Source organism: Podarcis erhardii, assembly GCF_964252035.2.
Source record: "Podarcis erhardii genome assembly, chromosome: 7".
Lineage (NCBI taxonomy): Eukaryota > Metazoa > Chordata > Lepidosauria > Squamata > Lacertidae > Podarcis > Podarcis erhardii.
In genome coordinates, this window is record NC_138511.1 from 68899387 (window position 1) to 68921638 (window position 22252).

At 41.4% G+C, this 22252-nt stretch overlaps 1 long non-coding RNA gene across 1 annotated transcript in view; it reads right to left on the reverse strand.

Moving 5' to 3' along the window:
- Window positions 1–22225, reverse strand: part of LOC309346297 — a 34244-nt gene extending 12019 nt beyond the window's left edge. Inside the window, exon 1 of the long non-coding RNA XR_014158578.1 lies at window positions 22157–22225. This is a non-coding gene — a long non-coding RNA (uncharacterized lncRNA). The remainder of the gene's footprint in view (window positions 1–22156) is intronic.
- Between the last annotated feature and the right edge of the window lie 27 nt (window positions 22226–22252).

Sequence of the window (22252 nt, forward strand, 5' to 3'; positions counted from 1 at the left end):
CATTTGATGGGAGGGCGTTCCACAGGGAGGGCACCACTGCTGAGAAGGCCCTCTGCCTGGTTCCCTGTAACTTCACTTCTTTCAACAAGGGAACCACCAGAAGACCCTCGGAGGAGGACCTCAGTGTCCGGGCTGAACGGTGGGGGTGGAGACTGGGAAAGATCTTGACTAAAAGTCTTGTTGGAAGAGGAAGGTATCCATGTGGCCCCAAAACGACAGCAGAAATTATGCCTGTCTAATATTCAAGGGGAAGGAATTCCAGAGGGCAAGTGCCACAGCACTAAATAACCAATTCCTATAAGGTGTGAACCCCACCCCACCCCACCCCCACTATATATAAGGGTCTGGTGACTTCTCTTTCAGTGTATCTGAAGAAGTGTGCATGCACACGAAAGCTTATACCCAGTTTGTCTCTAAGGTGCTACTGATAATTCTTTAATTTTTTTATTTATTTTGACTTTGTCAGACCAACACTGCTACCTACCTGATTCTATAAACCAGTAGTTTTTCACTCTTCAAACCCAGATATTACAAGTTCATTTCCTCCTTCATGCAAGACAAAACCAGTACCTTGAACTTAGCAGCTACCGTATTTTTCACCCCATGGGGGGGGGGGAATAAAGGAGAAAAAAAATTATTTCCCCAAGCTTCCCCCGACCCCAGCCCCCAGAACAGGCTGCTATCTGCAAGCCTAGGGAGAGCTGCCTGAAGCCCGGGGTGGGCTCCGCTGTGCGCCCCAGGCTTTGGGATGCAGGAAGCTCTCCGCAAGCCTGGCGGGAACTCCAGCAGGCTCCCAAGGCTTGCGGATAGCTTCCTGAAGCCTGGAGAACGAGAGGAGTCGGTGCACACCGACCCCTCTTGCTCTCCAGGCTTCAGTGAAAGCCTGCATTCGCCCCATAGGACGCACACACATTTCCCCTTCATTTTTGGAGGGGGAAAAGTGCGTCCTATAGGGCAAAAAATACGGTAAGTCCCTGCTCCCTTTTAATTGAATGTATGGGGAGGCGGTTGTAACTCTCTTGCGATTGGCCTATGGTAAGAAAAAGCAACCAATAAATTTAACAAATAATGATTGTAACAGCAACAACAGCAGACAGCTGGTGCAACTCCTTCAGCTGGTCACTTCCAACTCTGCAATCCTATGATTCCACAATTCTGTGCCCTCATACTGAGCCATAAATTTAGAAATGGCTCTCAGGGGATTTCCGGTTTGGATCGCAAACAGCAGGGAGTGCGGAGAAGCCGCTGAAGGGCTTTTCTGAGTTACACGGGGGCTCGGGGGCAATGCAAAGGCACTGCGACCCCCAAAATCTCAAAGGGGATACCCTTGAGGGATAAGCTACCCAGCAGCATTGGAGTGGTTCTGACTTTTTTTGGTGTGTTTTTTTTAAAGGACCCGGGAGTGACGGGACTGAGGAATGCGAACGGCAAGCTCATGTTGCAATGCCTCTAGCTTCCACTGGAAAAGCGACAAACCTCCGTAACTTTAAGAACAGAACCCTTAGTGTTTTTTGAGCAATTCTTGGCTAAAAATTTGGATTATACACTAAGTGAGCTCTGGATGCAAAAGGATTTAAATGAGAAGCCCGACCTTATCTTTCAGAGTTAAAATGGCGCAGGATACAAAGTCGTAAGAGTGAAGAAAGGAAGTGACCATTCACCCGCTGTAGAAACAGAAAAGTGAAAGTCCTCAGCAGCCATTAAGTGAGGCAAAGGAAACTAAATAAAATAAAAGTAACGGAAAAGACCTTTAGAGACTTTGTATTCTTTTTGGGGAGAGCACTAAAGAACAAGAGAAAGAACTGAACAGAGTGGTTACAAAGAGAGAAACATGTTGAAGCCTTAAACTTTAATACGGAAATACAAAGGAGAAGGAGGGGAGAAGAGGTAAGACAGAATAAAACACAAAGGCTTTAAAATAATAATCTCCACTCATTACTCTTTCTGTTTCAAATTTTGAACTTCCTGTATTACAGTTTGGGCAACTGAATAAGCAAATGCTTTAAAAAAAATTTTTTTCCAAACCTCAACTCTGGACTCTAACCTCTCCCCTTTAAAGAACTTGGACTTTTGATTTCTTCTTTACTTCTTTTTGCTGAGTTGTTGGCGATTTCACACGAATTGAGCTTATAGGGTTTTATACATATCTTTATTAGGACATTTATCTTCTCTTTTTTGAGCGATTGGATTAATTTTTGAATACTCTTAAAGGTTTGGAACTTTCTGGAACTGAATTATTCACGAACTGAGTCATAGAGGGGTGTGCTTAAGACTACTGGGGCATATACCCTCCTCCATCTGATGGACTGGATTTAATTTTGGATCCCTGGATTTCTTCCCAACACAACCCTATATTGGAATAAGCCAGCAAGTGGCTGAAAAGTTTAGAATTTAGAACTGAAAATAAATAATTGACTCTCCTCTTCTCTCTTTCCTTTTTTTGGAAGCCTAACTGTTTGGAATCCATTAGATGGCATATTAGAGACTGTGTTTAGAGACTGTGTTAATTTTTCATTTTTCATTTTTACCTTTATTTTCATTCTCTCTCACGGATTGTTTTGGAGTGTTTTGGAGCTTTGGAACTTTCTGCCTTTTTCTGGACACAGAAGGGATTCTATTCAGACAGATCTCTAAATACTGTCCACCCTCCCTCAAACTGGATTAAGCTAACCAAGTGGCTGAAGATCGAACAAAAGAAAGAACAGAGTGCCCTTATTTAAAATAAAAGTCGGATACATGCTAAACTTATGATTTTCCTAATGGCTATTTCATATAAAGGCTTTCCTATAAGATTAACATTTCATTAACGGCCTTATTATAAGGTTTCTATCTTTACATAACTAACAATCTCTAATCAAAATTGTATCAACTGTGAGCTCATTCTGGATTTTACCCATATTCAGAGTGTATGGACTGTAAGTACATTAACTGGGTACTTGATTTGGGAAATTAACTGGTATCTGGGATTTTAGATTTCGATTTGGAAAACCTACAAGTATAAATAATATCTTAGTGTATTAGTAGAAACCTAAAGGGACCGGGAACAATTTGATTTGTTAAACTTACTGAACCATCCCATACCTCTCTTCTTGATTTCAATTGGTGAAAAATTTGGAATTAGATTGTTCAAGTAGATGCTGTTGAATTTACTGTTTGATAATTAATTAAAATTGGTCAAGATTGTGCGCCCTCTAGGGGAGAGAATAAATACTACAAGAGATTTAATTTTAAAAAGAAAAAGGGAAAAAAAGAGTGGAGATGGAGAAAATGTCTGGGAAAAACGGAAAAAAGACAGGAGGAACACCATCAGATAGGAAAGCATCTCGACAAGAAGAAATTAAGGACTTAGATATCTTATGGCTAAAAATAAAGGAGGAATTCAAACAGAGTGAAATTCATATGGAGAAAAAGTTAGGAGAGATGCACGAGCTGATAGACAAGAAGATAGACGGAGGAGTAGGAGAACTGTCAAGTAAAATTAAAGACTTAACAGTTCGATCAAAGACTTTGGAAGAATCAAACAAAAAAATACAAAAAGAAATGAAAGAACAAAGGAAGGAGACAGATAGGATAAAAGAGGAATTAGGAGAACTGAATAGAAATCAAGATCAAGTTTTGGACAACTTAGCGATGATTGAAATGAAACAGAAACAGCTAAATTTAAAGTTCAGAGGAGTGAGTAGGAGAAGAAACAAATGAGAACATCAAAGAAAAAATGATTAAAGAACTAGCGAAATGGTTAGAACTGAAAGAAGAAGAGGTTGCATACACGATAGAAAACGCTTTTAGAATAAAAATAATGTCCAAACAAGTAAAATCAAAAAAAGTTCTGGAGATTGTTTAGTCATATTTAACTCGATAGAGATGAAAAATACAATACTAAGAGCAAGTTATCAAAAGAAATTAATAATTGATGGTAGACCAATTATCATCTTTAAAGAAATAACAACTAGACTCCTACGCAAAAGAGAAGGATACAAACAGCTAGTAAGTGTTCTAAAAAAGAATGGCATACAACATAGATGGGAATTCCCTGAAGGGATCTCCTTTTTCTATAAAGATAAAAGATTCAAGATCACTGAGATCCAAGAAGTGAACAAATTTCTGTGTAGATACGAGAAAGATCTTGGAAAAGTAGAGGAGAGATATGGAGGGAGAAATGAAGACCTAGAGGAGAGAAGGAGAAGAAGAGAGAGAGGAGAAGAACAGGAAGAGAAAGGAAGAGAAAAAGAAGCAGATGAAGAAGGAGAGGAAGAGGGAGAGGAAGAGGGAGTAGTGGAAGAAGAAGAGGAAGAAGAGGAAGAGGATACAGAAAACAAAACCACTCGAATTTAAATTAATAGTTGTTTGTAGATTGGAAAGTAAACATAACAATGAATCTGAAAATTTTGTCATGGAATGTGAATGGTGTGAATGAAAAAACCAAAAGGAATAAAATTGTGAACGTCTTGAAAAGAAAGAATCTTGATTTAATCTGCATACAGGAGACACACGTGACCAAAAGCACAAACATATTTTGATAAACAAAAAACTGGGGGTTGAGTTTATAAATTCTATTGCGGGGAAAAAAAGAGGAGTAGCGATATATGTCAAAGAAAAATGGGAACCCAAATTGATTTGTAAAGATGATGAAGGAAGGATTCTGGGGGTACAAATTAATTTCCAGGGTGAAAAACTTAACGTGATAAACATATATGCCCCGAATCTGAACAAATTGGAATTTTTTAAGAAATTGGAACAAGTATTACTAGAGCTAGAGTGTAATAAGACGATATTATTGGGAGATTTCAATGGAGTGCCGGCACCAGAAATCGACAGACAAACAGAAAAGAAAAAGTGTAACCAAGGGAAACTGCCAAGATCCTTTAATAACTTGGAGGAAAATTTAGATTTAATAGACATCTGGAGATACAAACATCCAGTAGAGAAGCAATTCACCTTTTTTTCAGAACCACATAAGAGCTGGGGCAGAATTGATCATTAATGGGTCTCAAGGGAACTTACATTAAGAACTCTAAAATGTGAAATTCAACCTAGAACTCTCTCTGATCATAATTCAATAATGTTGGAAATAAAAGGTGTATCACAGGGCGGGTTCAGATGGAGAATGAACGAATATTTATTGGAGAGTGAAGAAGTTATTGAAAAGGCTAAAGCCACCTTAAAAGACTATTTCAGTTTGAATCTTAATAAAGAAACAAATATAGATGTAGTCTATAGCAAAATAGCTATAAGAGAACAAAAGAAAGAGGAAATCCTCAGTCAGTTAAGAGAATGTGAGAAAAAATTAATAACAAATACGAAAGATGAACAAAACATACAAATAACAAAAATATTACAAACACAGTATTCAATGCTAACAAGTCAAGAAATTGAATGGAAAATTAAGTTAATGAAACAAAAATATTTCGAATCAGCTAACAAAACAGGTAAATTATTAGCTTGGCAATTGCGAAGAAGGCAAAAACAAAATGTGATAAATAAGATAAAAATAGAGGAGCAACTGATAGAAGACCCAAAAGAAATAAAGGAAAATTTCCTCAAATTTTATGAGAAATTGTATAAAAAGGAAGATGAAGAAATAACCCGAATAGAAAAATACTTAGAAGACTACAGCGGGAAGACTATAACAGAGGAAGAAAGAGCCCAATTAAATAAACCTATAAAAACAGAAGAGATCCAGGATGCAATAAGAAAGATGAAATTAGGGAAAGCCCCGGGACCGGATGGATTGTCAGCTAAATATTATAAAGTATTAGAAAACCAATTAACGCCAGTGCTATGTGACATCATGAATAATATATTAAGAGGAGGAAGGATACCAGAGTCATGGAAAGAGGCCCACATTACGATGATCCCTAAACCCGATATGGATAAACTAAACATTAAAAACTATAGGCCCATATCATTATTAAATAACGATTGCAAAATCTTCGCAGAGGTAATGGCAAGCAGACTTAAAAAATGTCTAGTAAATCTAATTCATAAAGATCAAGCAGGATTCCTCCCAAATAGGTTACTCAAAGACAACGTAAGGCATACCATAAACATCATTGAATATCTGGAGTGTAAAAATGAAGTACCTTCGGCGCTGATTTTCATCAATGCGGAGAAGGCATTCGACAATGTATCATGGCCGTTCCTACTAAAAAGCATGGAGAAAACAGGGCTAGAGGGTGAATTTATGGAAGGAATAAAAGCAATTTATTCGAATCAATCTGCCAAATTGATTATAAACAACAATTTAACAAATTCATTTAAAATTGAAAAAGGAACAAGACAGGGTTGCCCTCTATCCCCGCTTTTATTCATTATGGTATTAGAGGTAATTACGAACAAAATAAGAGCAACACCAGAGATTCGAGGGATCAAAGTAGGAACGAAAGAATACAAACTAAAAGCGTACGCAGACGATTTGATGTTATCCCTAGAAGAGCAGCAAAAAAGTGTCAGTAAGGCTCTGGAAATATTAGAAGAATATGGCAAACTATCCTGTTTTAAATTGAATAAATTAAAGACAAAAATGCTGATTAAAAATCTGGGAAAGGATGAAAGAGAAAAATTAGAGATACAGAATGGAATCAGGGTGGCCAGAAAAATAAAATATCTGGGAATTTGGCTAACTACAAAAAATATAACTTTAATTCAGGACAACTATTTGACAACATGGAAGGAAATTAAAAAAGATCTAGATACATAGAACAGAGTGAAACTTTCGTGGTCGGGAAGGATGGCGGCAATAAAAATGAACATACTCCCAAAAATGTTATTTTTGTTCCAAAACATTCCAGTGATTGGAGGTTCCACAATGTTTAAGGATTGGCAGAAAACTCTTTCGAAATTTATATGGCAAGGGAAAAGACCGAGAATTAGATTCAAATTACTCACAGATCGAAAAGAAAGAGGGGGATTCTTGGTGCCAAATCTGAAATTATACTTCGAGGCCTCCTGCCTTTGCTGGATCAAAGATTGGATCAATTTGGAAAACACTGACCTGTTAGACCTAGAAGGTTTCAACAATAGGTTTGGTTGGCACGCCTACTTGTGGCTAAATAAAGAAAAGGTACATAAAGGGTTTTCAAGTCATATTATTAGAGGGCCACTATATGAAGTTTGGGAGAAAAATAAAAAACTTTTAGAATGGAAAACACCCTGGTGATTCTCACCAATTGACATTTTAACAACTAAAAAGGCAAATATGGAAGGAGAAAGATTGACCTACGAAGACATACTGATAAGATCAGGAAGCGGCTGGAAATTGAGAACATATGAGGAGTTGAAAGACAAATTAACAGGCTGGCTGCAATATCATCAAATAAACGCAATATGGATGGAAGATAAAAAAGTAGGGATAAGTGAGAAAAAATCTAAATTCCAGATAGAAATAATTGAAGGCAAAACCAAGTTATTATCCAAAATGTATGATATATTATTGGAATGGGACACTAAAGACGAAGAAATAAAGGAGGTCATGACAAAATGGGCAATGGACTTGGGATACAATATAGAATATGAAAAGTGGTCGAAATTATGGAGCAGTGGAATGAAATTCACGGCATGCGTCACACTCAGAGAAAATTTGTAAAAGATGATGTATAGGTGGTACATCACACCAGCAAAATTAGGAAAAATGTACAAAACAGGAAATAAGGCCTGCTGGAAATATAAAATTAAAGAAGGCAATTTCTACCATATGTGGTGGATTTGCGAAGAAATGAAGAAATTTTGGGATTTGATTTATAACGAGTTAAAAAAAAAATATTTAAATACACTTTCCCTAAAAGACCAGAGGCCTTTTTACTAGTAATAATTGGGGACGAAATTAAAAAAGAAGATAAGACATTATTCCAATATTCGACAGCAGCAGCTAGAATATTAATTGCACAAAATTGGAAAAGTCCAAATACCCCAATGGTCAGAGACTGGCAAACAAAATTATTTGAATATGTTGAACTAGCAAAAATGACGCAAAAAATTAGAAACCAAAAAAATACAAAGTTTATTAGCGATTGGAATAAATTTATGGTATATATTGAAGGAAACTATAGAAATTTAAAAACTACAGCAGGTCTGATATAAACCTTACAATGCGCAAACCATTAATAATTATTAGCTGCAGAAAAAAGAAAGAATTTTTATCAAGAAGCCCGAAATCGGAAGGGAAGGAGGTCAATAGGTGTGTAGAGGAAAGATCTAAACATCTAAAGATATAAAGATTCAAGGAATAAGTCAAAGAACTGTAATGGAAATTGATGTTATTTATGTGTTATGTATGGATATTTTTTCTTTTTTTTTCTTTTTTCTGAAACTGTTGTTTTGTTTTTTCTTTTGGTTATTTTTGGTTATTTAAGTGAAACTCAATAAAAAGAAATAATAATTTGGGGAAGATACAAAGGGGTGGTGGTAGCGGTGGAAATAATGTTACCTTTTATGGATTTTGTAAAAACATTGGTTCCTGACAAGTGCAAGGTACAAAAGGTTGTGGAATTTATTAATACAGATTAAGAAGAATCAGAGTGATCAATAAAATTCTCATCTACAAAAAAAAGAAGAAGAAAGAAATGGCTCTCAGGGTACCAATACAAAAATATATAGCAGATCCCACAAGCCTAGAATCTTCCACCCTTCACCCTTAGGCCAGCAATCCAGAGAGGGATTCCTTCCCCTCTTCCCAGTATCTAATTATAAAGTGACAGAAAGCCTTTTGACCCAAGCAAGGGAACACTTCATAGATCAACACATAATAATGAAGACAATAATTTGTCTATTGTGTCAGCCCCCACTCATTATTCTCTAGAGTTTTGATGGGAGGAGGGGAACAGCCCACAGCCAATGATGGCTGGAAGCTCGCCATTAGGAATGAACAATCATATTTCACACCTGCCTATTTCATCTTCCTTTAATATTTCAAAAGCCACTTTGCCTGAAACTCTGTCCCTCCCTGAACTCAGCAGGGGACATTTATTTGATTTAATATTGAACTGGAAGTGAAGATCGGGGGAAAGAGACAAATGTGGGGGAAGAGAGGGAGATGAAAAGGAGTGCATCGTTTCAAATTCTGCTTCTGTATCCCCCCCCCCCAAAACCAGGATTTAATATTTAAACAGCAAAGAGTGCCAAAGCCAGGTGGGTTGTCCCCTCCCTACTCTGACATTTTGGAAAACAAACAAACATGGCAGCTTCTGCTTAAGAGAACAAGAGTTATCATTTTAGAATAGGAAAACATCTGGCACCTAAAATAAAATTTAAAAAAATGGTGCCCAAAGTGGTAGCTACCTCCAGTGTCAAAAGCATTGAGACTCTGAATCCCAGTTGCTGGGAATCAGAAGTGCAGAGAGTTTGCTGTGGGGCTCAGGACTTGCCTGTGGGGTTCCTGTGGACAACTAGTTGGCCACTGTGAGCAAAGGATGCTGGACAAAATGGGCCAATGGCCTAGTCTCTGCCTACCCAAAATTCATAGAATTGGAAGGGAGGTTCACCCTGAGGTTCATCTAGTCCAACCCACTGGCTACTGAATGCTGCACCAGCTGAACCATATTCAAAGGCAGCCCCTCCATGTAACACACTGCAGCAATCTTAATAATGATAATGATAATAATTCCATGCTCCCTGCCCCCAGGCAGATAGTTCCTCCAGCAAAACACTGCTACCACAGAGAGGACTTAGCACACAGCCTTTCATTTGGGTAGTCCTTCGGTGCCATCATTCATTTTTCCAAGGCTTTCCATCTCTGCTCTCATCACTCCAACAGGAAATGCATGATGGGTAAATCCCACCATAGGGAGTAGAATGTCTTGCTGGGCTTCTTCCTTCTGTTTAGCATTCTGCTTGCTTTCCAGTAGCACCAGGGAAAAAGAGTTTTTGTGCTCCTTCCAAGAGTACAACACCTTGTGATCCTCCTCTACTGTTTACGCATACCTAAATATATATATACATTACATGCTTCTTTGATTCTTTGCTGCATTATATTTACAATCTGTGCTTCTGATCGATTCTTCCCAGCGTGTCCCCAGGCGCCTTGCATTTCTTGCCTTCTCCTGAACAGCTGTTCCTTCTATTACTTCTCAGCTTGCTTCAGAGATAAGCAACGTCTTCTGAGACAGGCAGCTGCAGTTTATGCAGTCTTTTCTGATCAGACTCCCCTTATGCCATATACTGAGTCTCTGGCTCATTTTTTGTGGCCTTTCGCCTTCTCTTGGGATGATTTCCAGGCCACGCTCCTTACCCAGCCCTCCGTGGCTGTTTCCTTTTGCCTGGCTAGAGTGAGTCTTGCTCCAGGAGCTACAGGGAGCCCCAGCTGATGAAGTGTCTTGGCCTCAGCTGACAAAGCGTCAAGGCAAGTTAGGCAGACGTACAAGTTCGGCAGCAGGGCAAGGAAGCCAGGGCTCTGGCTCTCCTTTCCTTGTCCTAAAGAAAACCCAAACACTTGATAAAGTAACTTAAACTGCAAAAACAATTACGCAGGTAGAATGCCAGTAGGGGTGCGGAGGCTTTTCAGTGTTTTTACACTGTCTGCCACATATCCGGCTAACTCCTTATTGGCAATAAGTCCTGAGTGTGTCCGAGGTGCAATGACTTCCTGTGTCTCCAAGGAGAAACTGGTGTTGTTGTTAAATTTATAGCCTTCCCTTCTTCCTAAAGGAGACCAGAAAACACACAAACAATAAAACGTTTGGAAACAGTTCCACTGCAGGTGCAGACTAGTAAAAATCTTTACTTAAAAGGCTTGTTGGAGTGAGGGAGGTCTGAAGGACTCTTTTGGCTCCTTTGTCTAGATGGCTTCAGGGCAGGTTACTTGACAAATCTCTCTCTCTGTGTGTCTGACTTACACACACACTTGCCTGGTCCGTGGGATCTTCCTCAGAGGCCCTTCTCCTGATTCCCCTACCTGACACGCTGTGGTCTAATCCACTAAGCCTCTTGGGCTTGCCAATCGGAAGGTTGACGGTTTGAATCCCCACAATGGAGTGAGCTCCTGTTGCTCAGTCCCAGCTCCTGCCAACTAGCAGTTCGAAAGCACACCAGTGCAAGTAGATAAATAGGTACTGCTGAGGCAGGAAGGTAAACAGCGTTTCGGCACGCTCTGGTTTCCATCACGGTGTTTCATTGCACCAGAAGTGGTTTAGTCATGCTGGCCGCATGACCTGGAAAACTGTCTGTGGACAAACGCCAGGTCCTCAGCCTGAAAGCGAGATGAATGCCACAACCCCATAGTTGCCTTTGACTGGACTTAACCATCCAGGGGTCCTTTACCTTTTACCTGACACAGAACCAGTTTGGTGCAGTGGCAGAGTGCTGGCCCCAAGGGACTGAGCTTTAAATATCTACTAAGCCATGACGCTTACTGGGTGGCCTTAGGTCAGCCACAGTCCATCAGCTTAACCTATCTCACAGGGATGTTGTGAGGATAAAATGGGAAAGAGGCAAGGCACGTACACCACCTTGAACTGTCTGGAGGAAAACTGGGGTATAAATGTAACAATAAATAAATAAGTGAAAAGTTAGGCACCAGGTGAAGCCCATTTCGTTCACCTGGGGCCTTTTCCATTATGCTAGGGATACACCTGGTGCCTGTAAATCATGGGTAGGCAAACTAAGGCCCGGGGGCTGGATCTGGCCCAATCGCCTTCTCAATCTGGCCTACAGACAATCCGGGAATCAGCGTGTTTTTACATGAGTAGAATGTGTGCTTTTATTTAAAATGCATCTCTGTGTTATTTGTGGGGCATAGGAATTCGTTCATTCCCCCCCCCCCAAAAAAAAATATAGTCCGGCCCCCCACAAGGTCTGAGGGACAGTGGACTAGCCCCCTGCTGAAAAAGTTTGCTGACCCCTGCTTTAAATCCTTGCACCAAGTTATTCCCCCTTTGCTTGAGTTTATGCTTTTTTAAAATGGATTTTATGCAGCTGTGTCTAGGCTGACTTTTAGACAGTTTCTCTGTTTTATATTGCCTGTAATTTGGGTTTATTGATTAAATGTTGGGCTGTATTTTGTACTTTTAATAGGCCTGTCAACCATCCGCTGCAGTTTATAGAAGTAACAAATAAATGGAACAGTTTCAAAAAGAAAAGAAAGACATTGTTCTCAGCAAAAAACAAACAAACGATGGAAAATCTTTTCAAAATATCTCCATGGTACTTCACACCACATCTGTTGGGATAACTGGGTCCAATTGCCTCTTGAAACCCTATTGGTATGCAGAGTGAGTTGCATTAAAGCCAGTAAATCTCAGTTAGGGAGTAGACTTTACTTGCTGCAGTCACACACAAGATAAATGCTTGTAGTTATGAAAATAATAAAGTTGTTTCTTGTAGGAAGTACATAACCTGGATGGAATAATTGTTTGTTCCAGTCTATCTAACTAGTCTAGAGAAGAACAAGGCAGCTGTGCTTGTTCCTTTGTTATCTCAGAGGACAAAGGTGACCTCTCATCTTGAGATCTGAGAGAGAAGTGGAGGGAGGAGGAGGTTGTAAATGCCATGCATCTAAATACCAGTGATGTGGGGAAGTTGATTAAGGTCAAAGTTACAGGAACAGACTGGGAAAGTGGATGCCCCCCACTCTGTCTGTCTTAATTCTTTGCAAACTCATCTTCTGCGAGTAGAACTGCACCCAAACTTCCAAGATAATAATAATAATTTATTATTTATACCCCGCCCATCTGGCTGGGTTTCCCCAGCCACTCTGGGGAAGAGATCATAAGAACATAAGAGTCCTCATAAGGGAGCTGTGCCTGGAGGAAGAACTCTTGAGGGGAGAGACTTCATCAGGCAAGGCCTCCTTCCCCCTGCCTTGCCCCACCCTCCAGCATCTGCTTCTCAATTTGTATTGTGTTATTTTATGCACTGTGGCTTGCCGTTGTTTTATTCATTGTAGTTTAGAAATTATTTATCTTAATTGTTCAGAGTAGATTTCTGTTTAATTTTTATAGGCTGATATTTTTTTTTATACTATTCTAATGATTGTTGAATGTTACTTTATTTGATGTAGGTTGCTTATTTTAAAGCTACGTTTTATTAACACACTTTTGTATTGCATTCGGTTGTTATAAGGTGTACATTCTTTGTTTCTTCAGCTTGTAAACTGCCTTGAGTATTGTACGATAGAAAGACGGTATACAATTTTATTTTATTTTTTAAAAAGTGATTGTTAAGTTGTGGGTGAACATATCAGACGACACAGTGATTCTTCAAACAGCTCTTGTTTATTCACAGGCCAGAACAAAACTGAACTGAAGGGTTCAGCCAGCCTGCTTATATAGAGCTCCAGTACAACGCAACTGTAACCACTTTCTGTAACTATCCAATCACTGAACGTCACTTTCAATCCCTTATTTGCATATGTGGACCTGAGTGAAAACTATCTACAGTATCCCCCTGCTGGCCAAGGTGAGAACTTCAGTACATAACACTGATGGTGGTGGACCTGGCCAGCATCCTGTTCTCACAGTGGCCAACAAGAGGTCTCCGTGGGAAACCGCAATAAACAGGACCTGAGCAAGCAGCAGGACTCTGCCCACCTGTGATCCAAGCAATGGGTATTCAGAGGTGGACAGCCTCAGACAGTCAGTCTTCGTGGTTAGTAACCCTTGAGAGCCTTCTCCTCCACGAACTTGTCTAATCCTCTTTGAAAGCCATCAAAGCCAGTGCCCATGTCTGCCTCATATGGGAGCAAATCCCACTGTGCTGTGTGGGAAAGGCTTTTATTTTGTCTGTTCTCAATCCCCCCCCCCAACATTCAGCTTCCTTGAATGTCCACCAGTTCCAATGTTATGAGAGAAGAAGAAGCACTTTTCTCTATCCGTCTCTAGCGATCCTTTTAGATTAATTTACGACGACACCCGGGATCGCTGAAGGCACTTTATGGGGATTTCCTGACTATATTTTGGAAAGATCACAGGAACCACAACATTCTAGATGGCTGTTTTGTCACCCAAGGAGGAAATCACTGGGTTGAGAATGTTTTCCAATCTCTTGGGTGTGTGATTGAACTATTTATATCAATTGGTTGAAGGCAATGACCTAGAAATGATAATTAATCTGCTGAATGCTGTAAAGGCAGCCATGATCAAGAGAGGAAATGTTGAGGATTCTTCAACAACCTGGCTTCCTACAGCTGTTCTGGGCAATGTACAAACCCTGTCAGTTTCAGGCAGGCAGAGGGCCCTCCCATCAGATGTCAAGGAAACAAACAACTATCTGACTTTTAGAAGACATCTGAATGCAGCCCTGTTAAGGGACGTTTTTAATGTTTGATGTTTTATTGTGCTTTTAATTCTGTTGGGAGTCACCCAGAGTGGCTGGGGAAACCCAGCCAAATGGGTGGGGTATAAATAAATTATAGTCGTTGTCGTCGTTGTCGTCGTCATCGTCATCATGGGCTGATGGGAGTTGTAGTCCCAAACAACTGAAGGGCACCAAGTTGACAATGTCTGAATTTGCTTACTGCATGAACTCTGTCCGAAATCTCACCTCTGCCATGAAAGGCTTCCCTTGGAGTGTAGAGCAGGCATAGGCAAACTCAGCTCTCCAGATGTTTTGGGACTACAACTCCCATCATCCCTGAGCACTGGTCTTCCTAGCTAGGGATGATGGGAGTTGTAGTCCCAAAACATCTGGAGGGCCGAGTTTGCCTATGCCTGGTGTAGAGGGTCTCAGGTTCAATCTTTGTCATATCCAAGTACAGCTGGCAGAGATCCCTGTTTGAAACCCTGGAAAGCAGCTGTGTGACAAGTGAGCCAGCAGCTAGTGAGCTATACTGAGCCAGTAGAGGAATAGTCCTATGTTCCTGTGAACTTTTTAGGCAGCAACAGCTACTCTCTTTCAGCCTCAGCAATGTCCACACACACCCAACCTGCAAAATGAGAAATATTTTATTCATTCATTCGTTTTATTTCTATCCCGCCTTCCGCCCAGCACAGGACCCACGGTGGCTTATAGCTGTTGGTTTCTGCTCTCTGCAGCGAAATGCTTGTCACAAGACAATGTTTACATTCCACAGTCAATTGCTGTTGGAGTTTTCCCACGGGAAAGGGAGACTGGATGTGACGTACACTGGTTTCCTGTTTTTCACTGTTCTTTGCAGTTCAGTGTGTGTTGTTTCTCTCCGTGCTTTAGAGGAGAGAGGATGCTTTTCTCTGCTCCGGCAGAGGCAAGATGTTTTTCTGTAATCTACCAGCTTTGAAAAGTAAATAAAGCAATATAGAGTATGTGCACGTATTCCTCATCATTCCGCTGTGCACGGGACACTGCAATTTCAACAATATTTGGTTATGGGCCCAGAAAAATGCATTCATCTTAAGAATGGGCTCCAGATATCGGAACAGCGGCAGAGGGACGGATCGGACGATATCTCTGCGCGTCAAGATGATTGATGAGGTATGTGCTACTGCTCCGGGCAGCCTGCCAGCTTCTAATTAATGGCTTTATGGCTGGACTTTGAACTTTTAAGGCCGTTTGCCGGGCATAGGCAAGGGCTCAAAGGATCAAGTTCCTATGCTGGGGAAATCGAAAGTAACTTTTAAAAGTGCTTTTGGACTAAAGCAGCTGCAGAAAATAGTGACGCAGCATGATTTAAGGCAGCAGAGACAAAGCACTTTTGAACTTGCCTTTGGAATGAGGTTTTGAAGCAGCAGTGAAGCAGCTTGATATAAAGCAGCAGAGATGATGCAGAAGGCTAATGCCAGAGTCATGATGGCTAGCTGCAGAAGGCTGGCTGAGGCAAGTGGGGAATCTGTTACCACTGATCAGCCAAATGCTCAACTCACAGTAGCCTGTGATACTGCCATGATTCAGAATGAAGCAGACCGCCAGGGTGATAGCTGCATGGGCAAGGGGGAGACTTCACAGACGTCATCCCATAGTGCAGTGGAACCACCAGATGACGCCAAAGCTTTGAAGGCAGTGAAATGCTACTCGTGTGGACGTCTAGGCCATATGAAGAGGGAATGCAAATATCCCAGGGCCAAGGCAGAGCAGCGCAGTGGAAGCTCATCGCGTGGAAGAGGCCAGAGCAAAGGCAAAGGTCCAGTGTCCAGGACAACGCAGCACAAGGCAATGGTCTCACGCTTCACTCCAAAGGTTGCAGAGGTCCAGAAGACGTCTAGATCTTTCTTCGTTGTTGATTTGGCTGCGACGCATCACATGTGCAATGATAAGCGACTGTTCGTGTCTTTTACACCACAGGAAGGTGCGATTCACCAGGCGGATGACCACACAATCCCCAGTAAAGGCTACGGAACTGTTGTTCTTCACAGTTTGGACTTATCGATACAGAATGTACTTTATGTGCCGGATGCCAAACATAATCTGCTCAGCGTTGGACAGCTGAATGAGCGGAAAATTGACGTTTCCTTTAAGAACAAAAGGTGCATCATCACAAAGAAAAATGATTATGTATTGCATGCTGAATATGTTGATCGTTTGTATGTTTTGTATTATGATGATGTTGTGCAGGATGACACTTGTTGCATTGCAGGTTCTAACAAAAGTTTGCATGCAGAATGTATTCACGATTTTCATCGAAAATTTGGTCATTTGCATTTTGAGGCAGTATCTAAGATGCCTGCCTTGGTTGAAGGTATGACTATTAAACCCTGCAGGTACCACATGAAGTGCAAGGCATGCGCAGCAAACAAGGTGAAAATGGCTGCGAAAGGTAAGGTGTCTAGTAGGCAAGCTACAGAACCATACCAAATTGTTCATGCTGATTTGGTTGGACCACTAGCGCCCTCTTTGGGTGGAAACAGGTACTTCATGGTTCTCATTGATGCATTTTCCAGGTATATTTATGTGTACAATCTCAAGCAGAAATCAGAGGCTTTTCCTAGGTTCAAGGAATTCTGTGCTTGGTTGGAAAAGAAGGTAAAGACTCTTTTCAGTGATCGCGGGGGAGAATTCACTTCTCAGCAGTTTGAAGCTTTTCTGTCTGAGAAAGGAATTCAACACGATTTGTCTAGTCCTCGCTCGCCATGGCAGAATGGACTTGCGGAACGAGCAAACCAGACTTTGCTTCAAGGGTTAAAAACCTTGCTGCATGATGCAAATCTTCCAGAGAGTTATTGGGCCGAATCTCTCTCATGTTTTGTTTACAGTTATAATCGCAGGTTATCTTCAGCAATTGGTTGTACCCCCTATGAGAAGATGTTTGGCAAGAAGCCATACATCAAACACATGAAAATTTTTGGTTCTGACATGTGGGTTCACTCACCACAAAACTCCAAGTTAGACAAGCGTGGATTGCATGGTATCTTTCTAGGTTATCAGAAAGGTTCTTACAGAATAATGATGACTGACAAAGGCAATTAAGCTCACAAGAAGTGTTGAGTACAATGCCAAGTGGGGGGAGAATGTGGGAATTTTCTAATGTTATCCTGATGACAGTGATGAGACTGAGGATAGTCAACAGCAAAAGCAACCGCAACAACCCACACCCACTGATGAAGGTTCTGATTCTGAGTCTGAAACTGAATCGGGTGATTCAGAGGATTTCAAGAGTGCGAAAGCCTCTATGCGACCCTCTGAAAGCTCTGATCAAGAATTGGAGGAACCATTGTTCACAATAGGTCACTTTTCTCCCAAGAAGGAAGAGGAGAGTGTTGAAGACCTAAGGCTAATTCGCAGGTCACAAAGAGCCACAAAAGGCAGACCTCCAAAGAGATTTGCTGATGAGTTTGCTAAGATAGCAGTAACAGCTGTTAAAAGCTCCAAGAAGGTATTTGAACCTTCAGGTTTCAAAGAAATCCAGGATTTGGGTTCAAAGGAAGCTGAGCCATGGTTAAATGCAATGAAGGCTGAGCTTGATTCCTTGGAAAGGAACAAAACATGGGACCTAGTTCCAGTAGTTCCAGGAATGAAACTGCTTGGAAGCAAATGGGTCTTCAAAGCGAAGACTGATCAAAATGGCAAGATAGTCAGACACAAAGCCAGATTGGTAGCCAGAGGTTTTGCACAGGTACCAGGTGAAGACTATCACGAGACCTACTCACCCACAGTGAGGTATGAGAGCATTAGGCTTATGCTCAAGCTAGCTGCAGAGGAGAATCTACACATTAGTCACCATGATGTGAATACAGCTTTTCTGTACGGATCTCTAGATGAATCACTTTATATGCTTCCACCTGATGGCGTACAGGTAAAACAGGGATTTGTTTGTGCTCTGAAGAAGTCCCTTTATGGTCTCAAACAAAGTGCACGGTGTTGGCACACAAAACTCACTGAAGTATTGTTTTCTCTAGGTTTTAAACAAGGGAAAGCTGATCCATGTGTATTTGTCAAAGAGGAGGGGCAAAACAAACTGTATTGTTTGTTTTATGTTGATGATCTTTTATTCTTTTGGAAAGATGTCACAATGTACAATAATGCCCTAGCTCAACTGAAAGAGCACTTTGACATGAAAGATCTTGGTGAAGTAAACAACTACCTATCTCTGGAAATAGAGAGAGATCAAGATGGTAACATTCTAGTACACCAGTCATGGAAAATTGCTGATGTGTTAAGCAAACTGAACCTGATGGATGCTAACCCTGTAGACACACCGATGACAACAGGTTATCAGGTAGATGACACTGAAGAAGCATTTTCTGACACTACACTGTACAGAAGTGTGCTAGGCAAGCTAAACTTCATTGCCAGATGTTCAAGACCAGACATTGCTGTTAGCTGTAATTTGCTAAGCAGACAAGTCAACAATCCTACTGTTAAGGATTGGACAGCTCTGAAACGCATAGTGCGGTATTTGAAAGGCACTATGCATTACAGATTGAGATTTAACAATCAGAAGTCTGGTGGTCTTGAAATATTTGCAGATGCAAGTTTTGGAAGTGACACTACAGACAGGAAAAGTACGTCTGGAGTTTGCTATATGTACAATCAGGGTCTTTTTGATTGGTCATGCAAGAAGCAAACAACAGTTAGCTTAAGTACTTGTGAAGCTGAATTGAATGCACTGTCTTATTCACTTAAGGATTGTGAATGGTTATTACAATTGTGCAAAGACATGAAAATTCCTGTCAAATGTCCAATCCAGGTTTACCAGGACAACAAAGCATGTTTGGCTTTGCTGAATTCTGAAGGTTGTAAGCAAAGCACAAAGCACTTGCAATTGAAGTTGCAACATGCTAGGGACGTATTCAGAAGGGACTCGTAACGGTGTCCTATATGCCAGGTAATGAAATTCCTGCTGATGTATTGTCCAAGATTGTGTCAAGGGATCAACACTGTACCTATGTGCAGAAGTTGGGTTTGTACTGATATTGTACGAACACGCTGCCCAGTGATGTTCACAGAAAGGGGGAGGATGTTGGTTTCTGCTCTCTTCACTGTGCAGCGAAATGCTGGTCACAAGACAATGTTTACATTCCACAGTCAATTGCTGTTGGAGTTTTCCCACGGGAAAGGGAGACTGGATGTGACGTACACTGGTTTCCTGTTTTTCACTGTTCTTTGCAGTTCAGTGTGTGTTGTTTCTCTCTGTGTTTTAGAGGAGAGAGGATGCTTTTCTCTGCTCCGGCAGAGGCAAGATGTTTTTCTGTAATCTACCAGCTTTGAAAAGTAAATAAAGCAATATAGAGTATGTGGCACGTACTCCTCATCATTCCGCTGTGCACGGGACACTGCAATTTCAACAATAATAGCACCCATTAAAACAGATGCAACTAGAAACACACAAGACATATAAATCTTATTAAACAAGTAACCCTATCAAAACAGCACTGGAAAAATAATAATAAACCCATTTAAAAGCACAAAGGAGAAAGAAAGAAAGAAAGAAAGAAAGAAAGAAAGAAAGAAAGAAAGAAAGAAAGAAAGAAAGCAGGCAACACCCATCCTCCGAAGATCCTGCCACTACAACCAGTTAGTGGCCAAAGGGCTGCTGGAAGAAAAACAATTGCCTGCTGGCCATAGGACAGTCTGGGAGAACCCAACCACAAGGCCGTCTGCATCAAAAGCATGAACTTTTACCATTAAGCAGCAAACATGGTGTGACAGCAGAGGAGACAAAACTGGCCTGCACATTTCCCCTTTCACCCTTATCACATGAGGGGGCATAACACCCAAAGAGGGCAAAGGTATCAAGATGTGCATGCTCATATACATTATGTAGCTCTCTTGCAGAATTTTATAATTCCATTCTGACCATATTACATGGCAATATTGAACTGGCTGTTTAACTTGTTCTTTATATATATTTAAGGTATCCAACTCCTAGATGATGGGGGGAGGATGGAGGCACAGAAGAGAAAAAGAAGGGGGGAAAAACTCACACACAGTGTTTTTCTCCACCTCCCCTAGAAATCAGATGTGTTGCAGATTTCCCACTTGCAGTCTTAAATGGCACTTCCCTGAATGAATGGATATTTCATTTCTTCTCATCTTTGCATTTTCTGAATGGTTAAATATTTATTGTATTATGCAAGGCTTTTTTTTCTTAAGGCTTTTGATTTATTTTTAGCAGGCTGCATTAATCTCACAGCATTCCAGTGGCCTCTTCATCATGCAGAGCTGTTTCAGAGTGTAGGAACCTAAGAAGTTGTCTTAACTTAGACCATCTAGCTCAGTACTGTTCACACTGATTGGCAGCAGCTCTCCATGGGTTTTTTTTTTTACCTAACTGAGGATGCTGGGGATTGAACCTGCAACCTTCTGCATGCAAAGCAGATGCTCTACCACCAAGCTGTGGCCCCTTCCCCATTCCAGCAGCAGCACTGCCCCACCTCCTTTCCAAATGAACCAGTTTTGTCTTGGCTGTGATTGATGCATTCCAATGTACCTCTAGAATGAAAGCATCTAAGTGGCTCATTAAACTAGACATGTACTGTCAGGGACAGACAGCCTTAAACTAAGTGTCCTCCTCCATTTGTTCAATTTCTGCATATTTTTACATTTTTCTAGGTATTTGTCACAAATGAGAGCAAAGGGCCATAACTGTGAGAAAGCACCTGTTTTGCACACAAAAGTTCCAGGTTCAGTCCCCAGTATCTTGTGGCAGTGTTGGGAGAGCAGCTGCCAGTCTGTGTAGAAAAAACTGAGTTAGATGGGCCAATGTTCATTCATTCATTTGATGTGTATGCCATTTACACACACACACACACACACACACACACACACACACACCCCATCCTCAAAGTGGCTGACAACAAAGAAACAATGCATTTCAAACCAACATTACAAAACAGTTTTATAGCAAAACAATAGCACAGTAACACTTCCTTAATAACATAGCAAAACAAAAATATAACAACATACAAAACTGAACACATTTTGATACAGGAGAGTGACTGTGACAAGTTGAAATTCAACCACACTTGGAAGGCATAAGATTCTCTACCCCTGCTTTAAGATTCTCTACCCCTGCTTTACCATTTAGCTACAGCCCTGCCATTTGCCACTGTGATGCAGCCACAAGAACAGGGAACCATCCAGGGACTTTTGGACTCCAACTCCCATTAGCCCCAGCCAGCAGGGCCAATGGTCAGGATGCTGGGAGTCTGGAGTCCAACAATATCTGAAGGAGCACAGGTTACCCATCCCTACTCTGCCAGGAATGGCTAATTTGTGGCTCTCCAGATGATGGAATACAACTCCCATGCTGCCATGCTGGTGGAGGCAGGTGGGATCTGGAGTCCAGTAACCTCTGGAGCAGGGTTTCCCAAACTTGGGTCTCCAGCTGTTTTTGGACTACAAGTCCCATCAGTCCTAGCTAGCAGGACCAGTGGTCAGAGATGATGGGAGTTGTAGTCCAAAAACAGCTGGAGACCCAAGTCTTGGGTAGTTCTGTTTGACCACAAATATAACTCCAGGGCATCTTAATACATCTACTATGCAGTGCCCCTTTGTAGGCTAGAAATTACTTCCATTTCCATCAGATGATATCCTCCTCCTCCTCCTGCACATGTAGCACATTCACCTGGGAGAAAGCTCCGTTGAACTCTTAGTGGAACTTACTTCCGAGTAGCTGCAACAGCTGGCTAACAGCTATAAAAGGTCCAGGTGATTTTTTTGTCTGTAAAAGCAAATGGCACCGAGTGAAGCCGCCTGGGAAAACGGAAATCGTGGAGGTCCAGCACCTCTTTCCTAGGACTAGCTTATGGGAGGGAGGGAGGGAGGCTCGGAATCGTTGATGGTTTGGGCGGCGGGGTGGACGGCCGAGCCTTACCTGTGGGCGGCAATCCGACCCACCTCGCATTGCACGGAGCAGCCGCTCGGGTCCGCGGCGGCCGTCTGCTTCCCCCTGGTGGCCGGAGAGAGGGAT